Source organism: Equus przewalskii, chromosome 5 (assembly GCF_037783145.1).
Source record: "Equus przewalskii isolate Varuska chromosome 5, EquPr2, whole genome shotgun sequence".
NCBI classification, from domain to species: domain Eukaryota; kingdom Metazoa; phylum Chordata; class Mammalia; order Perissodactyla; family Equidae; genus Equus; species Equus przewalskii.
In genome coordinates this window covers 65,479,579-65,506,521 of record NC_091835.1, presented here as the reverse complement: position 1 = coordinate 65,506,521, position 26,943 = coordinate 65,479,579, and the positions used below count along the sequence as shown (strand labels likewise).

General features: G+C 41.6%; 2 long non-coding RNA genes across 4 annotated transcripts in view; one reads left to right on the top strand and one right to left on the bottom strand.

The window, feature by feature from the left end:
- LOC139083561 (uncharacterized) overlaps window positions 1-26,943 on the bottom strand; it is a 208,385-nt gene that overhangs the window by 87,055 nt on the left and 94,387 nt on the right. The gene's annotated exons all lie outside the window — the stretch shown is intronic.
- LOC139083560 (uncharacterized) lies at window positions 19,624-23,089 on the top strand. 3 transcript variants are annotated; one of them, XR_011540393.1, is made up of 5 exons: window positions 19,664-19,892; window positions 20,574-20,996; window positions 21,210-21,370; window positions 21,461-21,556; window positions 22,767-23,089. It is a non-coding gene; the product is annotated as an uncharacterized lncRNA (long non-coding RNA). The 3 variants fall into 3 exon arrangements; XR_011540394.1 differs by having other exon boundaries at window positions 21,461-21,960; XR_011540395.1 differs by lacking the exon at window positions 20,574-20,996 and having other exon boundaries at window positions 19,624-19,892.

Sequence of the window (26,943 nt, the reverse complement as noted above, 5' to 3'; positions counted from 1 at the left end):
CTACCCTGCTCATCAGCCATGCTGTGGAGGCATTCCACATACAAAGTAGAGGAAGATTGGCACAGATGTTAGCTCAGAGCTAATCTTTCTCAAGCAAAGAAGAAAAAAGAGGAAGATTGGCAATCGATGTTAGTTCAGGGTGAATCTTCCACATCAAAAACAAAGAAAGAGTAAATAGAGCTGATATTATGGAGGACAGAATCAATAATTTAGAGGACAGAAATGTAGAAATGCTGAAGATGGAGGAGGCAAGAGAACTAAGACTAAAAAGAAATGAAGAAATTCTCCAAGAAATATCTGACTCAATTAGGAGATGCAACATAAAGATTATAGGTATTCAAGAGGGAGAAGAGAGGGGGAAATGAGCAGAGAGCTTCTTCAAAGAAATAATAGCTGAGAACTTCCCAAACCTGCAGAAGGAGCTGGAATTACATGTAGATGAAGATAATAGAACTTATAATTATGTCAATGTAAACAGACCTTCTCCAAGGCATATATTAGTAAAACTGGCAAAAGTCAATGACAAAGCAAAACTATTAAGAGCAGCAAGGCAGAAGAAAATAACCTACAAAGGAACCCCTATTAGGCGTTCAGCCAATTTCTCAGCAGAACCCTGCAGGATAGGAGAGAGCGAAATGATATATTCAAAATCCTGAAAGACAAAAGCTTTCAGCCAAGAATACTCTATCTTGTGAAACCATCCTTCAGATATGATGGAGAAATAAAAGCTTTCCCAGATAAACAAAAGCTAGGGGAGTTCATTGCCACAAGGCCCCCCTACAAGAAATAATCAAAAAGGCCCTCGCACCTGAAAAAAATAAGGAAGGGTTTACAAAGCCTTGAGCAGGGAGACAAATAGACAGACAAAATCGGAAAATTGCAGCTCTCTATCAGAACAGGTTAGCAAACACTTAATTATAACATTAAAGATAAAGGGAAGGAAAGTATCAAAAATAACTATAATCATTTCATTTTAATCACAAGCTCACAACACAAAACAGAATAAGTTATGACAACAATCACTTGGATGGGGAAAAGGAAAAGGATGGAAACTGCTTAGACTAAGGAAATAAGAGGCTATCAGAAAATGGACTATCTCATCTATGAGATCTTTTAAACAAACCTCACAGTAACCACTAAACAAAAAATCAGAACAGAGATGCAAAGATAAATAAAGAGAAAACTGAGAAAATCATCATAGAGAAACACCAAACTGAACTGGCGGTTGGAAATACATGGGATGAGAAACAAGGGAAATATAGAACAACCAGAAAACAAGGGATAAAATGACAGTATTAAGCCCTCATATATCAATAATCACTCTAAATGTAAACATATTGAACTCTCCAATCAAAAGACATGGAACAGCTGGATGGATTAAAAAATAAGATTGAACAATATGCTACCTCCAGGAACCGCATCTTGGGTCTAAAGAAAAACACAGACTAAGAGTGAAGGGATGGAAGATGATACTCCAAGCTAATGGGAAACAAAAGAAAGCAGATGTTGCTGTACTTATATCAGATGAAGTAGACTTCAAGATAAAAAAAGACAATGAGACACAAAGAGGAACAGTATACAATGATAAAAGGGACACTCCACCAAGAGGATGTAAGACTTTTGAATATATATGCACCTAACACAGAAGTACCAAAGTACATAAAGCAACAATTAACAGACCTAAAAGGAGAAATTTACATCAACACAGTAACAGTAGGGGACCTCAACACCCCACTTATATCAATGGATAGATCATCCAGACAGAAAGTCAACAAGGAAATAATATAATTAAATGGAAAGCTAGACCAGAGGAACTTAGATACATGGAGAGAACATTCCAACCAAAATCAGCAGAATACACATTCCTCTCAGGTACACATGGAACATTCTCAAAGATAGACCTTATTTTGGGAAAAAAGGCAAGCCTCAATAAATTTTAGAAGATTGAAATCATATCAAGCATCTTTTCCAACCGTAATGCTATGAAACTAGAAATCGACTACAAGAAAAAAGCTGGGAAAGTCACACATATGTGGAGACTAAACAACATGCTACTAAACAACCAATGGATCAAAGAATAAGTTAAATAAGAAATCAAAAGATATCTGGAGACAAATGAAAATGAAAATACACCATACCAACTCATATGGGATGCAGCAAAATGGTCCTAAGAGGGAAATTCAGAACAATACTGGCCCACGTTAACAAACAAGAAAAATCTCAAATAAGTAACTTAAACTATACCTAACAGAACTAGGAAAAAAAGAACAAACAAAGCCCAAAGTCAGCAGAAGGAGGGAAATAATAAAAATTAGAGCAGAAATAAATAAAATAGAAACCAAAAAAAAAAAGCAGTAGAAAGGATCAATGAAACTAAGAGCTGGTTCTTTGAGAAGATAAACAAAATTGACAAACCCTTAGCCAGACTCACTAAGAAAAAAGAGCGAAGGCTCAAATAAATAAAATTAGAAATGAAAGAGAAGAAATTATGACAAAGACCACAGAAAAACAAAGTATTTTAAGAGAATATTATGAAAAACTATATGACAACAAATTGGACAATCTAAAAGAAATGCATAAATTCTTAGACTCATACAACCTCCCAAAACTGAATCAAGAAGAAATAGAGAATCTGAACAGACCAATCACAAATAAAGAGATAGAAACAGTAATCTCAAAAAACTTCCCCAAAAATAAAAGTCCAAGACCAGATGGCTTCTCTGGAGAATTCTACCAAACATTCAAAGAAGATTTAATACCTATCCTTCTCAAACTACTTTAAAAAACTGAAAAAGACAGAACACTCCCTAACTCATTCTGGGAGGCCAACATCATCTTGATCCCAAAGCCAGACAGGGCCAACACAAAGAAGGAAAATGACAGGCCAATATCACTGATAAACATAAATAAATGCAAATATCCTCAACAAAATATTGGCAAGCCAAATACAGAAATATATTAAAAGGATCATACACTATGACCAAGTGGGTTTTATATCAGGGACTCAGGGATGGTTCAACATCTGCAAATCAATCAGTGTGACACACCATGTTAAAAAAATGAAGAATAAAAACCACACAATCATCTCAATAGATGCATAGAATTCATTTGACAAGATCCATTTTATTTATGATAAAAAGTCTCAATAAAATAGAAGGAAAGTAACTCAACATAACAAAGGCTATGTATGACAAACCCACAGCCAACATCATACCTAATGGGGAGAAACTGAAAGCCATCCCTCTGAGATCAGGAACAAGACAAGGGTGCCCACTCTCACCACTCTTATTCAACATAATACTGGAGGTTTTGGTCAGAGCAATTAGGCAAGAAAAAGAAATAAACGGAATCCAAATTGGCAATGAAGAAGTGAAACTGTCGCTATTTGCTGACAACATGATTCTATATATAAAAAACCCTAAAGAATCCATCGGAAAACTATTAGAAATAATCAACAATTGCAGAAAATTTGCAGGGTACAAAATCAACTTACAAAAGTCAGTTTCATTTCCATGTTCTAATGACGAACTAACAGAAAGAAAAATCAGGAATACAATCCCACTTACAATCACAACAAAAAGAATAAAATATCTAGGAATAAATTTAACCAAGGAGGTGAAAGACCTATACAATGAAGATTAGAAGACATTATTGAAAAAATTCAATGATGACATAAAGAAATAGAATGATATTCCATGCACATGGATTGGAAGAATAAACCTAGTTAAAATGTCCGTACTACCTAAAGCAATCTACAGATTCAATGTAAGCCCAATCAGAATCCCAATGACATTCTTCACAGAAATAGAACAAAGAATCCTAAAACTCACATGGGGCAACAAGATACCCTGGATAGCTAAAGCAATCCTGAGAAAAACAAACAAAGCTAGAGGCATCAGAATCCCTGACTTCAAAATATACTACAAAGCTACAGTCATCAAAACAGCATGGTACTGGTACAAAAACAGACACACAGATCAATGGAACAGAATTGAAAGTCCAGAAATAAAACCACACATCTATGCACAGCTAATGTTCAACAAAGGAGCCAAGAATATACAATGGCCAAAGGAAAGTCTCTTCAATAAATGGTGGTGTAAAAACTGGACAGTCACATGCAAAAGACCATTATCTTTCACCATACACAAAAATTAACTCAAAATGGATTAAAGGCTTGAAGTTAGGACATGAAACCATAAAACTCCTAGAAGAAAATATAGGTAGTACACTCTTTGACATCAGTCTTAGAAGCATCTTTTCAAATACTGTCTACCTGAGCAAGGGAAACAAAAGAAAAAATAAGTAAATGGGATGACGTCAGACTAAAGAGCTTCTGCAAGGCATAGGAAACCAGAAACAAAATGAAAAGACAACCCACCAACTTGGAGAAAATATTTGCAAACCATATATTGGACAAGGGGTTAATCTCCAAAATATATAAAGAACTCACAAAACTCAACAACAAAAAAACTAACAACCCCATCAAAAAATGGACAGAGGATATGAACAGACTTTTTTCCAAAGAAGATATACAGACGGCCAACAGGCACCTGAAAAGATGTTCAACATCACTAATTATTAGGGAAATGCAAATCAAAACTACTACAAGGAGATATCACCTTTCACCTGTTAGAATGGCTATAATTACTAAGACGAAATATAACAAATGTTGGAGAAAATGTAGAGAAAAGGGAACCCTCATACACTGCTGGTGGGAATGCAAACTGGTGCAGCCACTATGGAAAACAGTATGGAGATTGCTCAAAAATTAAAAATAGAAATACCATACAATGTGGCTATGCCACTATTGGGTATTTATCCAAAGAACTTGAAATCAACAATTCACAGAGATCTATGTACCCCTATGTTCATTGCAGCATTATTCACAATAGCCAAGCCGTGGAAGCAACCCAAGTGCCCATTGACTGATGAATGAATAAAGAAGATGTGATATATGTATACAATGGAATACTACTTAACCATAAAAAAGACCAAATTGTCCCATTTGCAACACATGGATGCACCTTGAGGGTATTATTTTAAGCGAAATAAGCCAGACAGAGAAAGACAAACACAGCATGGTTTCACTCATGTGGAAGATAAACAAACGCATGGACAAAGAGAACAGATTAATGGTTACCAGAGGCGAAGGGGGTTAGGGTGCGGGCATAAAGGGTAAAGGGGCACATATGTATGGTGACTGACAAATAATAACATACAACTGAAATTTCACAATGTTATAAACTATTATGACCTCGATAAAATAATAAATAAATAAATAATCAAAAGTGCTTAGGATTTTGCTATTCTTCAAAATAAGACATCACTCTCCACGATGAAAACTTCAGTCCCCAAGCGCTCCTCACTTACTGTATTCCTAATGGGGAGACTTCTCTGCTGTGAAAGCCCTCACAGAGAACATAGACAAACAGAAAAAGTTGGGGCTTTTCCCACTTTATCAGCACAACACAGAGACGTCTCTAGAAATTTTTCTTAATACAGTATAATTTTTCCATGAAAATGTTAAAAGGGAAGAGTTCACTTTTCAGAAGTGCACACACGGATTAGTTCCTGGTCTGTCACAGTAGGTCAGCTGTCAGCATTACTGCTCCAGAGAGGGACAGAGCAGGGGCGGGGCAAGGGGTGGGGAGGGTGCCTGTCAGCTGTTACATGTGGCATGACACCTGTGTGGCCACCCAGAGCTCTTTGAAGAAATGTAGTCCCATCCAGAATACGTCTAGTCACTTGAATGTTGGTGAAGAGAAGTACATCGCTCCTTAGCTTTGACAGAAATGCCCAGGGGATACCAGCTCATTTTTCTTTCAGACTACAGAATGCTAATTTCAACTCTTCTGGAATTCAGGCCTTCCTGGAAAGAGTAGAAGGATCCCCCCACCCCTTCTCGGCACCCTCCAACCAAGTTTTATTTTTTTCCCAGCAGAGGAATCCTAAACTCTCTCTATCTTTGACTCCTCCCACACCCAGCCAACCCAGATGACCTGACTTTTCATTTAGCAAACCTATTATAACCAAATCTTGGACTATGGCCACCCATCCTTCAGCTTCCTCTCCTGTTCTAGCTGACTTGGTTTCTTATCTTCCTTCCCTCTCTCCCACTAGATCTCAAAGTAAAACCCCTTTACTTTCTTATGGTTTTCACCCTTTTTATCATTTTTAGGATGAAATTCCCACCAGTCTTTCTTAACCTCCCCTCCACTTGTTTCAATATGGAGAAGCAGTAAATAGTAATAGAACTTCTGTGGGCTTTGGCATCACACAGAACTGGGCTCAGACTCCAACTGGGCCACTGTATGGACCTGGGCAAGTTATTTAACCTCTCTGAGCTTTGGTTCCCTCATCTGTGCAATGGATATTTCAATAGCTACTTTGCAGGGTTTGAGGAAAAATAAATGTATACAAAGTGCCTGATACTTAATTGGTGCTAAATAAATGGAACCTATCATTATTGTTGTTACTTTAATTACTATCGTTTCAGTCTGCTGGTGTCCCTTTCCCCGGACTTCCTCCCACCATGTTCCCAAACGTCACCCTCTCCCTCTTCTGTCAGGGGCCTCAGGGCACGGATCCACAACCTGAATTGCTGTTCCTCTTGGCCAAGGCCATTTGGTTACTGAAGAGAGCTTCTCTTCTTCCTGTGCACCTGACCCAGGGGTCACATTATTTGCTAAAAGGCAACCATAAATGAGACTGGAAGACTTTCACATAATCAAGCTGCTACCTCTCCTGGCCAAACTGAAAATGTGGAGACTTTTGGCACAATTGGGAGTGAGGACTTCAGGTGCCTTTTCAGTTATTTCAAGGGCTAGGCCCCATTCCAGATACATCCACCGCAACAGACTTCCTTCTCTCATATCTTAGCTGTAGTCACTGGCTCCAGACCATCCCCCATGAGGAGAATGTAGAGAACTCATTTGGCCCAGGATTTGCTAAGCTGAGGGAGCCCGTCCTTCCTAACCTGCTGCCCTGGTCCAATTCTCTAGAGAACCTAGTGCCCCGGGGGATGATCTGGCCCAGCTGCAGCCTGCGGTGAGTGCTCCTCAGACAAATGGCCACCTCCCTTGCCAGAACAGAGAGGAAAACCAAGCCTCTGGGGCGCTGGGCCAGAGGAATTTAGAAAGCCTTCTCTCTGTTGGGTCAGCCATTTCCCTGAACCCAAAGGACCTCCTGCCTGCTCTTCTCTGTCCTCTCTGAGAAGCCACAAGCTCTATCACTCTGATTCAGCCTCCCCGCCCACCAGAGCCTCCTCCCATTTTACTTCTTCCCTCGGCATGGAAAAATCCAGCATAGTCCTTCCTGTTCTGACCTACTGTCCTGAAAGGCAAAGATGGAGAGAGATTTCTTCCCTGAGCAACTACCCTGAGACCAGATGCGTTTGAGGAGAGAGGATAAGAGACCAGCAATTTTCAGGCCTCCATCCTTCCGACTCAATTAGCAAAGCTGCTAGCAGTACAGTTGTCAACTCTCCGGCAGACTCTACCAGATCTAGATACTCCTACTCTCTTCTAGAAAACCTGCTCTGCCACTGGCCTGAAAGAGGCAGCTCTAACTTACCATGTGACCCTAACTACATAGGCCTCAGGGGTCCAAGTGACCAAGGAGGAGCTGATCCATTGGCTGGGCAATGGCCTATGACTCATGTGGCCTGGCTCAAACAGAATGTCTGAACCAATCAGATTTCTCTCACTAACTGTGAATCAAGAGACACACAGGCCTGTTGCTCTCAGTGGAGTCTGAGAGGTCACTGGAGCGTCACGCAAGAGGAGTCAGCAGAGGAATCTGGCCAAGACAAAGGAGGAAGGAACAGAAGAACGGACAGAAGCAGAGACAGGAAGCCATGTGGAGACTGAGGGGCAGAGAACCTCCCAGCTCATTGGTCCCTGTTCCCAGCTCCCAGCAACACCTGTGAGCCTGACTCAACCTTTCATCTTGGTCCTTCGAGATTCTTCTATAAACTTTCATTCAAGCTCCTTCTGACTGGAGCTAGCTCGAACAAGATTTTGTTTCTTTGCAACCAAAAAAATCATGGCCAAAATATACTTTCCCCAAAATAGATGCCTCTGTCTAAAGAAATTCTTCCAGACAAGCGGCATTGTAGGTTGAGTCCCGTTTGTCTCTAATAATAAACATAGCTATCACTTACTGCACAATCTCTTCTGCCCCAGGCAGTGGGCTAAGAGCTGCACACACGTTATCTCACTTCTTCTCATCGCAGCCCTACGATGTTCTATTATTGATCCTGTTTTACATATAAGAAAACTGAGACTTAGAGAGGTGAAGTAAAATTGCCCAAGGTCATGCGCTTTCCAGCTGGCAGACCCAGCACCAAAGCCTAGTCAGGACGACTCCAAGTCTGCACTCTTATCCCTCTGCAGAATGTGGCCGCCTACAACATCTGACGAGGCGAGATGAAGCCATGTCACTGCCACCTGCAGGCATGTGGTTATGGGCCACCAGATGCTCTCCTGGGAATGGCCAGCACCCCAGTGCTACAAACCAACAGGGATGCCCAAGGTGGGACTGAGAAGTATAGAAACAACCACAGATACTGCCCACATCTCCTGACGTCCCACAAGTGGGTCCCAAAGAACATTTGACATGTAGCAGCCTCCCCCACTCCTTCACTGCAGGCTTTTGCAAGGAAATGTGGAACTAAAGGCACATTAAGAAGGGCAGCTATGCCTACAGCACAGATGACCTCCTGAGGAACGATTCTCAAATATATTGAGCAATAGATCAATTTGATTTTTTTAATCCTCCCCCCAATTTACCCCTTGTTAACCCTAAATATGGTTTAAAATTAACATCTTCTAAAGTAATTTCCTGGGGATGGTTTTCATTGTTAGGCTTCTGTTTCATTGATAATCAACCCAAGAAACTTGTTTATGTGTGTTGAAAAAGATAAAAATAAATGCAGGTTGATGCTTTAATGAAGTGTAGATGACGGGAGAGTAGGTACTAGGATGTTCAAGCCCCAGTTCTGATCAACTACTATTGATTGTTCCTCCAGGGTATCTCTCAGGATAATAGAAATGGCGTTAAATAAGGATGTTTTATTCAAAAACACATTTATCTTTTCAGGGTAGATAAATGACTTATATTGGGGGTCACTACATAAGTGGACCACTCCTAGACGGAGGAAGACAATGATAAAGGCAGATAGAAATTAAATGCACCCTAGGTTTTGCTGTGTTTTTTAAGTAGAACTGTAATTACAGGGCTACTAAGGATGTGAAGTGTATAGTTGAGGTTTCGTCAGCGCCTCTATTGTAGTACTTAGTGAGGTCAGTCATTTAGTTGTTCCCGTTCCATGCCAAAAGTGGAAGACAGCTGTTTGTGCTCTAAGATCTGCTTTTTACGGGATAGTACTCTCTGTTTATCAAGTGTATTTTGCCATCGGGGAAACGTGGTTTCAAGCTCTTGTACTGTCAAAATGAAGTGAGGAGGCATGATTGCTTCAGCTGTTTCTCCTCGAGAAGAACAGGAAGCTTTCACATCCCTGTGTGGAACAACCACACAGAAGTGAGGCGGAATGCCTGGGCACAAATATTCCGATTCCCTTCTCCTCCTAGCAAGAGCTATTCCTGATGGCGTTGATCGGTCCCTGAACCCATTCCCTGAGCTAGAGAGAACTGCAGAAGACTTCAGAGGCAGTTCTGCGGGGGCTGGTTACCCACATCATGACCAGCCCATCACCAAGAACAGAAAGCCAGCTTCCTTTGTCAGGCTGTGCCTCTTCATGAATCAAATCTAAATCCAGGAGTTGTGACTGGCTGGACATATTCATCTTCCAAAGGATAAACCTCAATAATTTGTTTCTACTAGCGCATTAAATATTTGTAGTCTAACACACCAAAAAACTTGAAGCTTAATTAAATTTTAAAGCCCATGTTTATCATTTGTTCTTAATTCCAATTTGTCAAGTTTCTCTAAGAGAAGCCATATTTCTCTCTCTTCCAAGAATGTTTTGAAGACTATCATCCTTCTTATTCAGAGGCACCCAGTTATTTTTTTTCCCCAATTCAATCAATGATCTAATAGGAAATCTAATGTGCTGCTTTGCAGAAGGGGTTTAAAAAATCCATAAAAAGGCCCTGACTTGTTTTTTTCTTCCTTTGTTTTTACCATCTATTACTGTAGGATTTTTGTTGTTGTCCTGAAGCCCTGACTCTTAATAAGGTTGTACTCCAGTTGGGGAGATAAGACCTAAAGACATAAAACAATTAAATGACCAACACAAATCAAGGTACTGAAAGATGTTGTTGTCACAGATGGAGATGCGCAGCTCGGATCCCCCTTCAAGAAAGGATTCACCACCCAGCTGCAAGGACTGTGGTGAGCTGACAGCCTCCAGCTGTTAGCTCCTTCAGCTTTCAGCCAAGCTCATGCTCTTCTTAGGAAGACGGTAATGGAGCAAGGCAGTAGTTCAGAGCCTGGCCATTTCTGCCCAATGACTATTCCTCTAACAGGCTATCTTTGCTGCCGAACTCTCCATTGGGCTGGCAGAGACTTTGTCAGGTCTGCACGCAGTTTGGCGTCTCCCCATCCCCAATCTCACTTCCTCTTGTTTTTCTTTCACAATGGTCAGCCTCAATCAACTTTTGCACTCCTAACTATGTCTCAGTGATATAACCTGACCTGCAACAATGTCAAATGTTAACAGAAATCAAGACTAGGACACTGTGTGTGTTAGGGGAGGTGAGGGAGTGTTAGAAGAAGTATTAAAGCTCCCCCAGAGCATTGTGATGATTAATAAACTTTGGGTTCCACTGCCTTGAATGATGCCTGCACTTGGGAAGCCAGAGAAGATAAGGAACCAGTGACGGAGAGACCCAGGCAGACCAACCCAGTGTGGGCCAAAGCAGAAGGGCACCCAGGAGGAAGAGGGCTGGCCCTCCATTGTCCTACTGAGGAGAATGTTGCAGTGATGCAGGGGGGGAAGTGCCTATCTTGTACTCAGAAAAGCTCAACTTGGGGCCGGCCTGGTGGCATAGCGGTTAAGTTCGCACGTTCCACTTCAGTGGCCCAGGGTTTGCCAGTTGGGATTCCAGGTGCGGACATGGCACTGCTTGGCAAGCCATGCTGTGGCAGGCGTCCCACATGTAAGGTAGAGGAAGATAGGCACGGATGTTAGCTCAGGGCCAGTCTTCCTCAGAAAAAGAGGGAGATTGGCGGCAGATGATAGCTCAGGGCTCATCTTCCTCAAAAAAAAAAGAAAAACAAAGCTCAACTTGAGTCCTGGCTCTCTCTTTGATGACCTGTGTGACACTAAACAGGTCACTTCACCTCCTTGGACCTCCCTTGTTCACTAGGGATGATGCTGATTCTCCCAGGCCACCTCACAGAGCAGTCGTGCGAATTCAAGTGAGATAGTGCACACAAAAGCATTTTATTGGCTGAATGGCTCTAGGAGAACATAAGGCATTACCACGCCACATCTGAGAGGCCAGGAGGAGGCAGGTATAGTGGTGGCCATGGGGCACCATCACCACCTCCTCCAGACACAAGGTGTGCAGAGCTCATCCACCCCGGTGGGGTCCGCACACAAACCACCCCCAAAAGCCCACTCCCCAGCATCATCACCCCAAGTCTGAGTACTTATGCTGAAGATATATTTAGCACATGCCTACCTTTTCAAATGTATATCAATTAATCATTTTATTTTCTTCCTAGTATATTTATAATTTAATTTGGTGATCCTGGCACAAAATATACACTCAATAAATATTTGTGGAATTGAATTGAATTGATCCTTTAATTATTTATTCTATTGGTCTCTAAATGCTTTGCGATTGCTTTTACAAACTGATTCTTTGATACTGTAACATCCTGTTCTTTATGTCTGAATGAATGATTTAGCCACTAGTTGTTAAATAACACGTTAGCTACTCCTTTCACTAGGAGATAATGACTTGAATTCAATGTTAATTTATCAGCGCTGCATGAAAATAAATATTCATGAATTTTAGCTTATCTTTAGTGAATTTTATCCTGAAAAGTTACTTAAGATCCTAAGGTATTTCTTATGATGTATAGTCTTTAAAATAATTGTCTTCTAGACATGGGAGGAGCATAGATATTGCCATTTATTCTGGTTTTTGTTTTGCTTTTTCCTGCCCAGTATCCCCTCACCAAATTTCCTCTGATAATAACACTCCCACTTTGTGGGGGAACCACTCCTCCTACCTGCACTTAGCTTTGGTGGAACTGCCAATCACAATAACCCTGGACCTGGCCTCAGGGTGACCCCACCACAACCCAGGTGGACTGCATCATAGTGCTCATACCCCTGGCCAGGGTGACTAAACTGGGAATGTACACACAACCCACGCTGGGCTGACTGAAGTGATTTATAGATGGATACCAGAAGAGTGGGATTCTCTTCTTCCGCTGTGGATCAAGTGGATCAAGGCTGGGCTGGTGTACACTTAGAGCTATCTAAGGTCAGACTCCTCCTTTTCCTCACCACATGGAGGTCTGTGTGTGGTGGGAGAAATTAGATTAAATTCCCAAAGAAGCAAAGCTAAGGGAATGAGAAAGGAGAAGAGAGGCAAAGAGAGACAAGGAGAGGGAGAGAAGGGAGAAGGAGGGAAGAAAGAGGGAGGGGGGAGGGAGAGAAGAAGGAGGAGGAGGAGGAGAAAGAGAAGGAAGTAAGATTAAAGAGGGAGAGAATGAGAAGGAAAGAGAAGAGGCTGTACAAAGAAAGAGAGAGGCAGAGGGAGGGTTATAGAGAAGAAAGAAGAGAAAGGAGGCAACAGAGAGGAGGGAGAGGAAGAGAAGAGCAAAGGGGCTTGGAGAGAGAGAGGAGAGGATAGAGGCCAGAGAAGGGGAAAGAGAGGTAGAGATTACTGAGGATAACTGTGTAAATACACTAGAGACAAGATGAAATGTCTCACCATTATCATGTTGGCTTCCTTGCAAAACCCCCAAAGAATTTTGAGAAAGTACAACATTTTGTGATTGGGAAAATAACATACTTTTCTAGACTAGAGGGTAGAAATAATCATAGAGTAATTTTAGGATCATGACCTTGAAACTATTTGAAACACTATGCAAAACAGGGCAACATTACTATTTTTCCACCTTATATAACTACGTAATTAAGATTCCTCAGTCAGAAATTACATCTTTGTATTCCCTTCAGGGCCTTGGACATAGCAGATACTCAATAAATGGTAAGTTAACAAGCAGTGGAGGGACAGAATACACGCTTTGAAACTTGGAGGCTCTCAAATTGCATCCTCAAGGCTACAGCTAAGACCCCATAAGAAAGTGAGATGTCACATTGGTCTGTGGCTTTCTCAGCCTTCTCTTTATGGACACTTTTATCGTTTTTTGGCACCTACCCTGCCCCCCAGTGCTTTTCTCACTTCCCACATAATAAAACCTGCTTTCAAAGGACAACCCTACACCCCTGCTATAGAGTTGTAAAGGGCCAGTAGGACTTAATGGTCTGTTCTTCACAGGGCCCTTCGAAGGGCATTTCAAAAGGAAATAAAAGAAACAATGCTTGAAAACTGCAAAAATAAATGTTTAATTCTGGGCTAAGTGAGCCAACGCTAGAAGCATTTGGGATGAAAACACAGGAAGGCAGGGGCCTGGTGAGACTCCTGTGGTCGCACAGTGGTCACCCATATGCTACTTCTGGGTGAGAGTGGTGCAGAGTAAAGGTTCAGACTCAGAATTCCTGAAATTCTGACCACTGGGCCCCAGATGGAAACCCATCTGTTTGAATCTGATTTCATTTGTTTATATTTTGCATTTTTCTTGTAGGAAAATACATAGTTATTTTGGCCACATTGTGCCCACTGAAATCACAGAATGTTTTCCAACGCTTTTAACATCCATTCTGAAAAGAACAAATTTATTACTACTCTACAACTCCAGAGAGTTTCTCAGAACCTATAAACAAAGTATTTCTTTTTAATAAACTAACACACACACGGAGAAACAAAAAAGAGTCAACTAAAAATGCTCATCAATGATCAATTTTAACCTTACTATGGAATTCTTTTACTATCCTTCTGCCTTGATTTACTGGTGAGGAAAAGCAGAGCTTTCTCTAAGAATTTCCAGATATTTCCTGCAGAAAGGCTAGTGTTCATCTTGCTTGCCAACTCTAATGGATTGTTAGTGGCTGACTACAGCACGGCAGTGACAAGATTGCCAAAACCATGTCCAGGTGAGAAAAAGTACCATGATTATTATCAATGTCTACCATAGCGCAGAAGGAGAGAATGGAGGGTCACATGTCATCAACTGTCTTTGCCAATGGGCATTCATTCAGTCTTCTCCTGGGAATTGAACCCAGCTTTCCCCCTGGGAAACAATTTGTCCTTTCAAGCCAGCCCATGTACTTTGAGCAGAGCATAAGACCAGGTCTAATCTAATCAGTATTTCCCATTCTCTAAATCATAATGATAGGTTTATGGGGGTCTAATGACCCAATCAGAGCCAATGACACTTCAGCAAGGGATGTCACAATGACTGTCACTTTTTTCTGCAGGATTTCAGCTTGGAAGGATGTTATAGTTTCTAGTAAGTATCTTGCTGCCATCAAAGAAGCTCCTGCCCGAGAATGGAATCAGCCCAGAGGAAGCGCAATCAAAATTGACAAGAGTAGCTCTCCATGGCCACATTCTTGAGCCCTATTTAAATCCTGGTCTGAAGCCATATTTTTGCTTTCCTTAAGCTACTTTGGATTAGATATTCCGTTACCTGCAACCAGAAGAATCGTAACTAATAAAGCCATTAATGCCATTCCCTCCCCTGGCTGTAACCTTTAACTAATAAGTTCTAAAATTAGTTTACCATAAGGAAGACATAAAACAAAAATTAAGGGTAAAGATTTATTAATAGAATTTTAGGGGCCTTTTCCACAATTCTGGGGTCCCAAGTTCCAGAGAACTTCCAAACACTCCATACCAGAAAAATACAAACTTCAAGAAAATCTGGAACTTCTCTCCGATCCACCATATTGGACATCCTCACTCCACTCTGAGAAATAAGAAGTGACTGGACAGCACAAGAAGAAGTCCCTAAAATAAGACAATGTTCTTCTGTCAAAGAACTTCAATATAATCGGTGAATACTTAGCGAGTATCTGCCACTTGCTAGGCCCTGGTTGAAGAACTGAGCCTACAAAGATGAAGCTAAAATATAATCTCTGATGTCAGGGAGCCCATGAGATAGCACAGGACGCTAACCTATATTAGCCACTTGATCAGCATTCCAGCTATGCCTGCTCCAGCCCTTGTGAGAAGAGGAAGCACTTCCAGATAATCAATCAAGGTTCCACACATGTGGATGGAAAGCATGTGATAGAGATATATTTTTACTCTTAACAACTCATTTGAGCACACACAGTACTCTGTACGCAACGAGAAATCTCTTCCCTGTCTTTGCATCACCAGAAATTTGCCTTGCAAAAGGGAGGGCTTCCTGGGTAGATTAGGTTTGCTTTGGTCTCACCAGTGATTGTTTTCAAAAATGCCAATATCAAAAGCTCAAACACCCTTCCCCTGAAGAGACTATGATAGACGCTGTATCTTTGTGTCCCCATCAAGACTAAGAGAAATAACAGCTCTCTTGAACACCTCTCTCAGTGCACTCCTCTCTGCTCTCATTGACTCCCAAATACACATCTCCATCCCAGATCTTCTTCCTGATCATCAGACCTATAACAACTACCGGACAAATTCACTGGGCTGTAACATGAGCATTTAAAGTACACTATGCCATAAACCTGGTGGTCTGGTGGTTAAGATTTGGTGCTCTCAGCATTGCAGCCCAGGTTTGTTTCCCAGTCAAGGAACCATACCACCTGTCTGCTGGTTGTCATACTGTGGCAGCTGTGAGTTGCTGTGATGCCGAAAGCTATGCCACCAGGATTGCAAATGCCATCAGGGTTACCCATGGTGGATACGTTTCAGTGGAGCTTCCAGACTAAGATAGACTAGGAGGTCTCTGAAACAAATTGGCCATGAAAACCCTGTGAATAGCAGTGGAGAATTGTCTGATACAGCGCTGGAAGGTGAGAGGATGGCACAAAAACACCGGGCAGGGTTCCGTTCTGCTCCACACAGAGTTACTAGGAGTTGGAATCCACTCCATGGCACTAACTACAAATGCCATAAAAAGAGCTTACTATTTCTACCACCCCCTGCACTTCTCCATCTCCATGGCCAACCCTGTTGTCCACTGGGTTGCCTAAGGCAGAAGCCTGTTTGCATCCTCGCCTCCACTCTTTAGACACAATTCCCCATTTCCCTTCACTATTGATGTCTTGTCTCTATTCGCTTCTTTCCACTGCCACCAGCACCACTTGTTTCAGGCCACCACTCTCTCTCTTGGATTCCCGTTATTCTGCTAACTAGTCTCCCCACCTACAATCTCACCTGCTCTAGTCCAGTCTCCAGAGTAATTTTTATAGTTCAAAAATATGATCATGTGTCTCCCGTTTAAAACACTTTCATAAGACCTCATTATCCTCAAAATAAAGTCCTTAACATAACCCCCTCCACCTTTCATTATCTGACCTCTGCTTCTCTAGCTTCACACGATGACAGCTCCCCCCGTATTCTTCACAATCTGTACCATTCTCATTGCAATTCTCCAAATGAAAAACACTCTCCATTGCCTCTGGGATTGCGCACATGGTGGCTGAAATGTCCTTTCATTGCCTTCTATCCAGCCTCTCTCTCAACAACATGTTCCTCAGTTTCCTACTTTTTTCCTGCTTACTCTTCCAGGAAGTCTTTGCTGGCATCCAGACTCCTACATCTGTGTTGGTGTCTCTGAAATGCACTCCCATAGGACGCTCGGCTTATCCTAACTGCAGCTCAAACCCATTGAACTGAATGGCCTTCTAGACAGTAAACTCTTTGAGTTTATTTATTGTTTATTGTTGAGTTCCTGCTGATTAACACAGAGGCTGGCACAGAACAGGACACCAAGAAAGATGAATCAAATCAGTGAATGACTAACAAGGGCTCTCGATCACCCACAGGTGCAGTGAAGGACATATGCAAACTGGGATTTTGATGGCACAAGGCATTTTAGCTTGTATGTTTACTCACTAAATATGTGCTATATGCTATTTCCCATTCATCCCATTTCTATTCCAATGACCTTGTGGTAAGCATCTGACAAGAAGGTTGGTCTATGCTAGTGAAGATGATGTTCCTTGAAACTAATTACCTGGTATTACAATAATTTCTCCCTACAACTGTGCTAACTATAGCTACAGAGTCTATAAGAAGCCACCTGATTCTTGATTATACACACACTCATATATATATATATATATTCAAAGCATTTCACTTAGAACTAGAACCTATAGTTTCTAAGTTCAGCATCTCTCATAGTGGCTGCCCAGCTACAGTAAGTCACATGTGTTCCCCCTCTCGGGGCCCTGCCCAGTGTCGTGGAGGCCCCCAGAAGCCAGGTCTGTGCTGTGCGATCCTGCCCCTCTCACTCGCTCTTTGATCCAAGGTGGACACTGACCCACACTGGTCCAATGTGGACTCTTTCTCCCAAGAATTAGGAATCCGGTGCTAATCGAGTGTCCCTAGAGTTGGGCCATTTGACGTGATCTCTAAATTTTCACGGTGCCTCACCTTCCCAACACCCACCCATTCGACTCCTCCTTAGAGCCTATGAGAGTCTTCAGATTCATTTTGATAAATTCTCTATTTTCTAAGTCACTTTCTGTGACTTCTCACCAAAGAACCTTCCTAACTAATGCAGCGTCAGTGCTGCTAAAAACTACCAATAGTGTATATTCCTTATTGGGTCAAGTTTCTCAAGAGCTACATTCTGTATTATTAAGGGGATTTCATTCTATGCGTTATAGAAGGCCTTCCTATATAAAAGGGAAATCATCTGGTTACATCTCATTAGAAGTCTAAGTTTCAAGAAAAGACAACTTTTTTTTTTTGAGGAAGATTAGCCCTGAGCTGACATCTGCTGCCAATCCTCCTCTTTTTGCTGAGGAAGACTGGCCCTGAGCTAACATCTGTGCCCATCTTCCTCTACTTTATATGTGGGACGCCTACCACAACATGGCTTGCCAAGTAGTGCCATGTCCGCACCCGGGATCCGAACTGGCGAACCCCAGGCCACCAAAGCAGAAAGTGCGAACTTAACCGCTGTGCCACCAGCCGGCCCCAAGAAGAGACAACTTTATAAGACAATCTTTCACAACCATTTTTAAAGGAAAATACCTTATACCCTGAAGGCTCACTTTAATGCTCTACCCAGGCCCATGCTGTGGGATCTAACACAACCCTAAAGGAAGAACGTGGCCTGAAACACCTACAGGATCTCTCATGCCAGTGGAGCAATCCTTTATATAGCATCCCTAACGTATAATCTAGCCCTGAGTGAAAAGACCACGGTGCAGTTCACCAGGTTCTCCCCATGATGAGCACGTGTGTTTTGAATAATGACCTTCTTCTCAGAATCCCTTCCATAGTGGAAAACAACAAAGAAAATTCACTTTTATAATTTAAGGCAGACATTGAAAATTGCAGTGATAAACAGGTAAGAAATATTCCTAAATTCTAAAGGAGTGATAAGTCCCTCAATTTACAGTTCCACCATATATGCTGCTATTTATTTTCTTACTCTGTTTATGTTAAAGGATCTTTCAAGTGTTCTTAAAACTTTAGTGTCCATATAAATATGCTGCTATTTATACTGTTATGCTATTTATGCTAAAGGATTTTTTAAGTGTCCTTTTTGCATCATACACAAAATCTCTCGTTGGAAATAAGGTGACCAACAACCAACGTTTAAGCATAACTTTCAATATATGTTATCTATTGATACAAAGACAACAGCAGAAATTCAAATTCTAGATGTTTGAGGGAATATTTTATTTTAAAAACAAACACCTCCCAAAAATCATCCCTCTATTTCTTTTTAATAAATATGCAGGGGAGAAGTTTTATTAGATGTTTTCTTTGATAATTTAGATTTGGGTTCAAAAATGCTTGACACTTAGAAAATTATCAGATTGTACTGGGCAGCAGAAAATAATAAAAGTAATTTTAAACTCATTGGTTTTGCTTGTTATCAGTCATGACCAGCTTAGCCATGAAACTGTTCTGCACACAGCGAAGGACCAGAGGAACATATCTTGTCACCAGTACCCAATGCTTGTCCAGCCTCCACCTAGCCCAGCTGTTGGCAGTCCTCATGACTTCTGAAGCAAATGAACTTTTAACAATACTCCTTAGGATTAACAGCAGAATATAAAAATAGCCAAAATTCTCATCCAGGCTTTGTAGATAAGAGTGGATCTCTTTCGGGGTTAATTGTAGAAGTCCCATGGAAAGGGAATTTGCCATAGACTTCCCAACGATGGGGCTGCTGTTTCCACTGAGAGAGACCATTAGTACCCAAAGCTTTTGAAACATTAACTATTCACTTAAATTTAGGGAGATTGCTATTAGCAAAAAGTCCCAGCAAATCTAACTGAGTCTACTTCAGTGATACTGGCTGAAAACCATGGTTTACATTCCATCTTCAAAGTGAGATAACGCAAGAATGCCAAAAATTCAACAGAGCCTTCTCAAGTAACAATCCCGTCCTTGAGAGAGCATTAGGACTTTGAGTTGTGGAATTTTCCACCCATATATTCTTTTATTTTCTGTCTTCTTTGCCTTCAAGTGTCAATTGGCTCCTCTCAGTCACAGCTATACAAATCACAGGATTTTTTTTTTTTATTGGCATAAGACATATGCATTATTCATCTATTCAGTTTCATCTGAAGGAAATCCAAAAAAGACACAACTTTACCTTCCAAAGAAATATTTAAAGCTGCTTTTTCCCTGCGAGAAAGTAGGCAGAAAACTTCATCCATGATCTACGTGAGTACAAAACTTTTGCCTATCAGAGCATATATGAATTTGATTTTATTAAAAGATAGGCCTTTTATGCTTCATAGCACTTGTGTATAAATACGTAGCAAATTCAATGTTTCTATTAGTTTGTGTGAAGCCTTACGTATAATAATACCAAGAACACCCTGTGCTTTTCCTACCAAATATTGACTTAAAAGGACACTTTGTTTACATCTGTGCTACATCCTTGATAGAAAACAGGTACATTTTGCGGGATTTGTTTTCCTCTAACTGTAAATACAATGGAGCAGAAAATTCAAATGGTGATTTTACATCAAGTAATTACCTTTGCCTCTGGGTTACTGATTAAATCAGAACCCAGGTTAAGGTCATCATGACCCTCATTTAGCAGGCCCTTCTGTTGCTAGAGGAAATGACCTGTGCCAAACTCAACACGCACACACCTTCCTATTTGACAGAAGCCAGTTCTGAGTCACAAAAATCCCATAAAAGAATGAATAAAATAATATTAGTATTCGTACGGAGGTGTATATAAGCTTTGTGTATTTGCCACGACAACAGGCTAATTACGTGGTATAAGGGTAACACTTTCCTCCAGGAGACAATCCACCACCCACCTCTGTAAAAGGGTTGTGGGAGACACTTATAGAGTAGCAGGAGAAATGTCACCTGTCCCCCAACCCCCAGGTCCCCATGTTCAACCCAGCTCTCCATGATGGGAGAATTAAGTCCTTGACAGCAACCATCAACCACTAATGAAAAGAGCTAAAACAGAAGATGTGAGATCCAAGCTCTCTCTCAGAAGATAAAAGTTACCTTATAAAAGAGACAGTCGTGGTTTTATAAGCAAAACAGGACTTTCTCAACATCTCACAGCCATCTCATTAGCCAATGCTCTCTCATCACGAGTGATCGTGGTTATTTAGCGTCAGAAGCAAAATATGGGAGATCTGTCTGCAGGCAAGTGGAGACAAGGCATAAGAAAGGAAGAGCTAGGTGTGTGAGGAAAATGCTGAAGTGGACATACTTTAGTGCCTGATTCATAAGGACGAAAAGGCATCGACTCGAGCAGAGATGTAACCCCTTCTGGGTGGGATGCCCAATTCCCAGGTAAACAATTACTTCTGTTTCTTTCAGCATCAATCCCCTCTGCATGGTTTGAACTTTTGCCCCCAAACTTGGTTTTATTTCAAGGCTTCGTAAAGGCACCTCGTAAAATTTTTTCGCATATGAGAAGTTGCAAATTTCAACATCTTTAATTGTTTTTAAAAATTCATTGATTCTGAGTTAAGGAAGTTATGATTCATTTCCGAACCGCACCAGAGCGTACCACTGAACTCACAGCTGGGCAGCTCAAACGACAGATGGAGAGAATTTCTGGGATCTCACATTTCAGGAGTGGCAAGGAGGGTGGCAGCTGATGCTGAAAAAGACCTTAAATTCAAGTAATATGGTGCACCCAGAACACCCTTCAACAGCTTCAGGCAAGTGGTGAGCCTTATCTCTTCCGCAAAGGCTGTACACAAGCCTTGATGTTTATTTGGTGACGTCACCTTCCTATTTCTCCGTTTCAGGTTGCCCTGATGTTCGTTTTAATCTAGTTTTGCCTGTATCACCATGTTGAGGCAAAGGAAAGGACTGTGCGATTTGGGACTTTGTATTCCTCCGTGGTGGGTTTTGTATTACCTTTGAGGAAAGGATTTGGTAAAATGAATACTTTAAGAATTAAAGTGAGAGGAAGGAGATGAGTGGATACTTCATTTCCCTTTTTTTCCCAACTTAAAATGTGCTGAAGTGCTAGCACACCTAATGTTTATATATAAATAAAAATGATAATAACATGTGACTATTGTTTACCCCTGGAAATAGGGTGAGATGGGACAGGACGGGGAGAATAGGGCATAATGGGACAGCCTAGAACCTAGGTAGGATGTGAGAGGACATGGCAGACAGCCAGACAAGTCAAGCTAGAACAAACTCTCAGGATCAACTGGTTCAACCCAGTAGTTGTATTGCTGAGAAACTGAGGTGCAAAGAGAGGAAGATCTTTGCCCAAAGACAAAGAATTGAACAGGTAGGGTTATCACATGAAAATAATAATTATAAACATTTTTAATAAGAAAAATAAAAAAGTAAATTTTACTCACTGGCCATTTGCTAGCTATGTTACCTGGAGCAAATTACTTAACCTCTCTGTGGCTCAGTTTCATCACGTGTAAAATTGAGATCATAATGGTGCCTACTTGACAGGCTGGATGGAAAAATCAAATCAGTTAATACTTTTAAAGTACCTGGAACAGAACCTAGAAACAATAAGTATTTGATAAATGTCAAATGTTTTTATTATTATTATGGCCACTACTACTGATGATTCAATCAGGCCTTTCTCAAGTAAGTGAGGTTTTGTTGATGAGCTGGAAAACTCAGTCTACTGTGGATTTGCGTCTCCCAGTGGCATGGATGTCAACATTTAAGGCTACACTGGGGCAAAGACTAGGTTAGCTTGGAGACAAAGGTGGGGGTGGGAAGAGTCGCATCTCCATGACTAATAGTCACTCATATTTAAAAACACTCAGGTAGCAACTTTCATGGAGCATAAAAAACTCCAAGAGTGGAACTGAAAATCCAACCTTTCTTGAGTCAGTTATGATTTTTAGAAACCTTGACCAAGCCACTTCCTCCTCTTTAGTGGTTTCCATATCTAGTGTTAGTAACAATCTCCCCTTGAATTGTTCTAAAGATTAAGCAGGTCTGAAAGCACTTTATGACCTATAAATCTTACAGAGAATCCTACATTCTTAAAAGCACAATGTATTACAATTATAAAACGTTTCTCTTGTTCTGAAATCCCAGAAAAAAATCGTTCTTGCTTTCTTCCAGGGATTTAGCATTGACCATGAAAACAGAATATGAAGTCAGAATCTTCATGGGAAACGTGTTCAGAAGAAAGAACAGTGAGCCAGGAAGCTTGGAGGTTTGGGCTCTAGCCGCAGCTTTCCCATGGACATGTCATATATGTCCCAGAAAGTCATTCAGACTTTGTAGCACCCAGTTTCTTTTTCTGTTAATCATCGAGTGAATTGGATGACCTCTCCCCGCCAATTCTATAATTCTAAATGTCATACGTATGTTTGCATGAATCCACAAGTCACTAAAACCTAGCAGATTTCAGAAAATTATTTAATAAACAAAATTTCTCATCAGCAGCTCAAGAGATCTTGGAACTGACTCCCAAAACATCGGATAATCATGTTTAGGCAAAGTCTTCAAACCCAAAGAGAAGATCTCGGGATTGTTGAGCGTCTTTTCACCACCATTCATACCACGCAGAAGACAGGCTGTCAGTTCCGAGCTCACACTCACTCTGCCCCGAGGGCTCAGAGCATTGGAACATCTCTCATTAATTGGGGGGGCAGGGGGGGGGTGCTTAATATACAGAATATGGTATTGCCTCTTTCACGATGAAATGAAATCTAAGAGCACCTTTCAGTTCTATAACATTTTCAGCATCTCAAAATGCTTTGAGAATAGCTTCAGCTTTTTTTTTTTTTTTCTCATTTCTGATTTGATCCATGTAATGACTTTGTAAAGCAGGCGAGGCCCAGGAATTATTGTGCCCATTTACAAAGCAATATGCTGGGGGCAAAGAAATAAAATAACTTGGTTACCTCTTAGAGATGGTGGTCCTCACTCTGGGTTCTCCTGACTTGCAAACAAAACCCAACCCCGTGTAGGAGTGACCTCCTCTCTGTAGTCCACCTGCCTGTAGATCAGTCCCTTGAAATGCGTGGCTCAGCTCCCTTTAAGAACAAAAGGCTCAGGGCCAGCCTGGTGGCACAGTGGTTAAGTTGACATGCTCTCTTTCCGCGGCCCAGGGTTCGTGGGTTCGGGTCCGAGGCGCAGACCTACACACCGCTCATCAAGCCATGCTGTGGTGATGTCCCACATACAAAATAGAGAAAGATTGGCACAGATGTTAGCTCAGTGACAATCTTCCTCAAGCAAAATGAGGAAGATTGGCAACAGATGTTAGCTCAGGGCCAATCTTCCTCACCAAAAATAAAAACAAACAGACGAAAAAGAACAAAAGGCTCTCCTCCCACTCACTGCCCAAGTCACTATCTGGGAGCTGGCACAGAACTGAAGTGGTTCTCTGAATGCTTTAGCCTTTTTAAAGGACCTCCATGGAAAAATAAAATTCCCAGATAGAAACAATGGACTTATTGATGACCAAATTAGACCCTGCTTCCATGCCCTGTGGTTTCTCCCCATAAATGCTTTTCCCGGACTTCAGTGGCTGCTTCAGGAGAGCTGGCCAGAACTCTTTCATCAGAGCTAATTTTTCATCCTAAGATTTCGGCCATCTCTCAGATTATTTTTAAAAGGGGGAAGGGGTAGATTATGTCCTCAAAAGAAAGATCCTACAAGGTCCTTACTATTTTATATCCATGGGGAGAATTAGGAGGATTTGAGAATTATACCCTTCTCCCTTAACTGACTGAGAAGTGGACCAACTTCCAAACACAAATACAAGATTCTGAAAACAAAGTGTAATTCTATATAACTCACTTCCCAGCCTCTGTGGTAGAAACAAGGCTGTGATATGTTTGAAGTGCCTGCCGCGGGCTGAGTTGGCAACTGGAATCCAGCAGAGCCAGCGGGTTGGGAACGAAAGATCACACAGAGATTAGCTCCACAAGAAACATGCCTGTGTTTGCATAATACTCATGTTTCCACCTTCATAAGGGCTAATTTCATTTATTCCCCAAACTGAGCGTCAGAGAAAGCTACTCATAGTGGTACAAACGGTTACATTGCTGCTTTTGCTGGTTCTATAAGAGGAACATTGTTGCTTTGCCTTTGGCTATTGAAGCAAAATAAATACAGCTCCAAATCTTTTTCACCTATGATGGAAAATATTGGCAGCCATATGCATCCTTTCACCTAATTCAGGTCCACAAATATTGAGAACCTCTTGTGAGCAAGGCATCATGTTTGGTACTTCAGGGAACCTAAATCTGAGTAAGACACAGCCCCGTTTCCCAAAAAGTTAAATTGAGGGAGTAATTGCTGGACAGGGATCGTGAGGGGCTGGGGATGGGGTGAGGGAGATGACAAGTCTTTGAATCACTGTTTAGAATTACAGGTTTTATAATGAAAGTGCCCCAAATGAGCAAACACAACATAGCTGTAAGACCAGGGACCATGTCTCCCTTGAAATTTTCCTCCATCCTACTGTGGTACTTAAAACAATTTTGGGGGGAAAAAAAGGAAAGGTAAAAGGTATTTTGAAGGTTCTGAAAAGGGATGGTTCTTAAATCAAGGGGATAAGAAATGGTTTCATGAAGGAAATGGCACTGGAAATGAGTCCTGAAGATTGAGTAGATTTTTAATAAATGAGTAGAATAATAACAAATATATATATAATGCAGGCCGGCTCCAGTGGCCTAGTGGTTAACTTTGGCATGCTCCACTTCAGCAGTCCAGGTTCAGTTCCTGGGTGCAGACCTACACCACTCGTCGGTCAGTGGCCATGCTGTTGTAGCAGTTCACAGACAAAAAGAGGAAGATTGGCAATGGATGTTAGCTCAGGGTGAAACTTCCTCAGCAAAAACAAACAAACAAACAAACAACAACAAAAAATATATATATATATAATGCGCAATTTTAAATGGCACTGCTACATATATCATCTTACTTCTTACGATAAAAAAAGAGAAAGTCTCTCCAGGTAGGAAGTGCATCGGGAGCAAAAGCAAGGCCTAGGATGCACCAGACATCTGTAGGAATTAGCAAATACTTTCCCATGCACACAGCAAGACTTCAGTAAGCACCTACTATGTTCTAGGTGTGAAGTATAGGTGATACAAGGATCTTGAGGCACAGATGTCTGCCTTCAAGTGTCATGCAGCCTGGAGGAGAGGCTGACGTAGTCGGTTCAGAAGTTACATGTCGGGTGGCAGTTGAAGATAAAAATGGGAGACGACACCAGGACCATGTTAGCAGGGTCTCTAAAACTAGGCTGACGGGGCAGCACTTAATTCAGTGACAACAGAGGAATATTAAAGAATTTGGGCTAAGGAGACATGATCCGGGTTGAACATATGATTCATTTAGAGCAAATGCATAGGATTCATTCAAAACAAGAAGAAATGAGGAAGAAACTGGTTAGGAGACACATGCAAAGGCTCTAGGCAAGAGGGAATAGGGCTCTGAAACACAGTAGCACTGAAAAGGATTAAAGAGAATGAAAAGAAAAAGGAATCAACTGAAACAGACAGTGCAGGGCATTGACTTGTTTGAAAGTAAAAGCAAATGTTTGCTATGGGCCGTGCTGAGTTTGGGATGCTAGCAGGATGTGGAGAGGAGGTGTTTAGCCCACAGCTGGTCAGTCAAGTCAAGGGTACTTAGGCGCTGGCAAGAAAGATACATTTCGGTACTATCCACAAAGGAGTGGCTGCTGAGGCCGTGGGATTGAGCCAGCGAGCTGAGGTAGTAAATGGAGGTATAGAAATAGAAAACGTTCCTGGGGAATATTTACATTTCTTCAGGAGAAGTAGAAAGAGCAGCATGGGAAGAAGACAGGAGAAATGAGAAAAGAGTTGAGGGTCGAGACGATGCAGTGCCAGGGAACGCGGAGAAGGAGAATGTTTAAAGGAAGGGGTGTCAACAGTCAGATGCTGAGGAGAAGTCAGGAGGTGTGGACTGACATGAGATGAGCCCTTGGATCTAGGGCTCAGGAGGTCACTGGCTGCGTTTGAAACAGAAACTTCAGTGATGCCAAGGACAGAAAGTCATCACTGAAGCTAGTAAAAGGCGGGCGGGCAGACAGCACAGAAGTAGACGTTAGGAAGTCTGATGGGCGGATCTCGAAGGAAGATGTCAGTGAAGAGGGAAGGACTGATGGGGAGGGGCACAAAAGAATTGGGGTTGCAGAGAGAGGGGCTAACATCGCAAGGAGAAGGGTGCGTGCTCCTCAGAGGCAAGCTTGAAAGAAGAAACTGTGGGAGGGGGTGGTGAAAATACAAAGGCTCTCCGTAGACTGTCCCACCCAAGC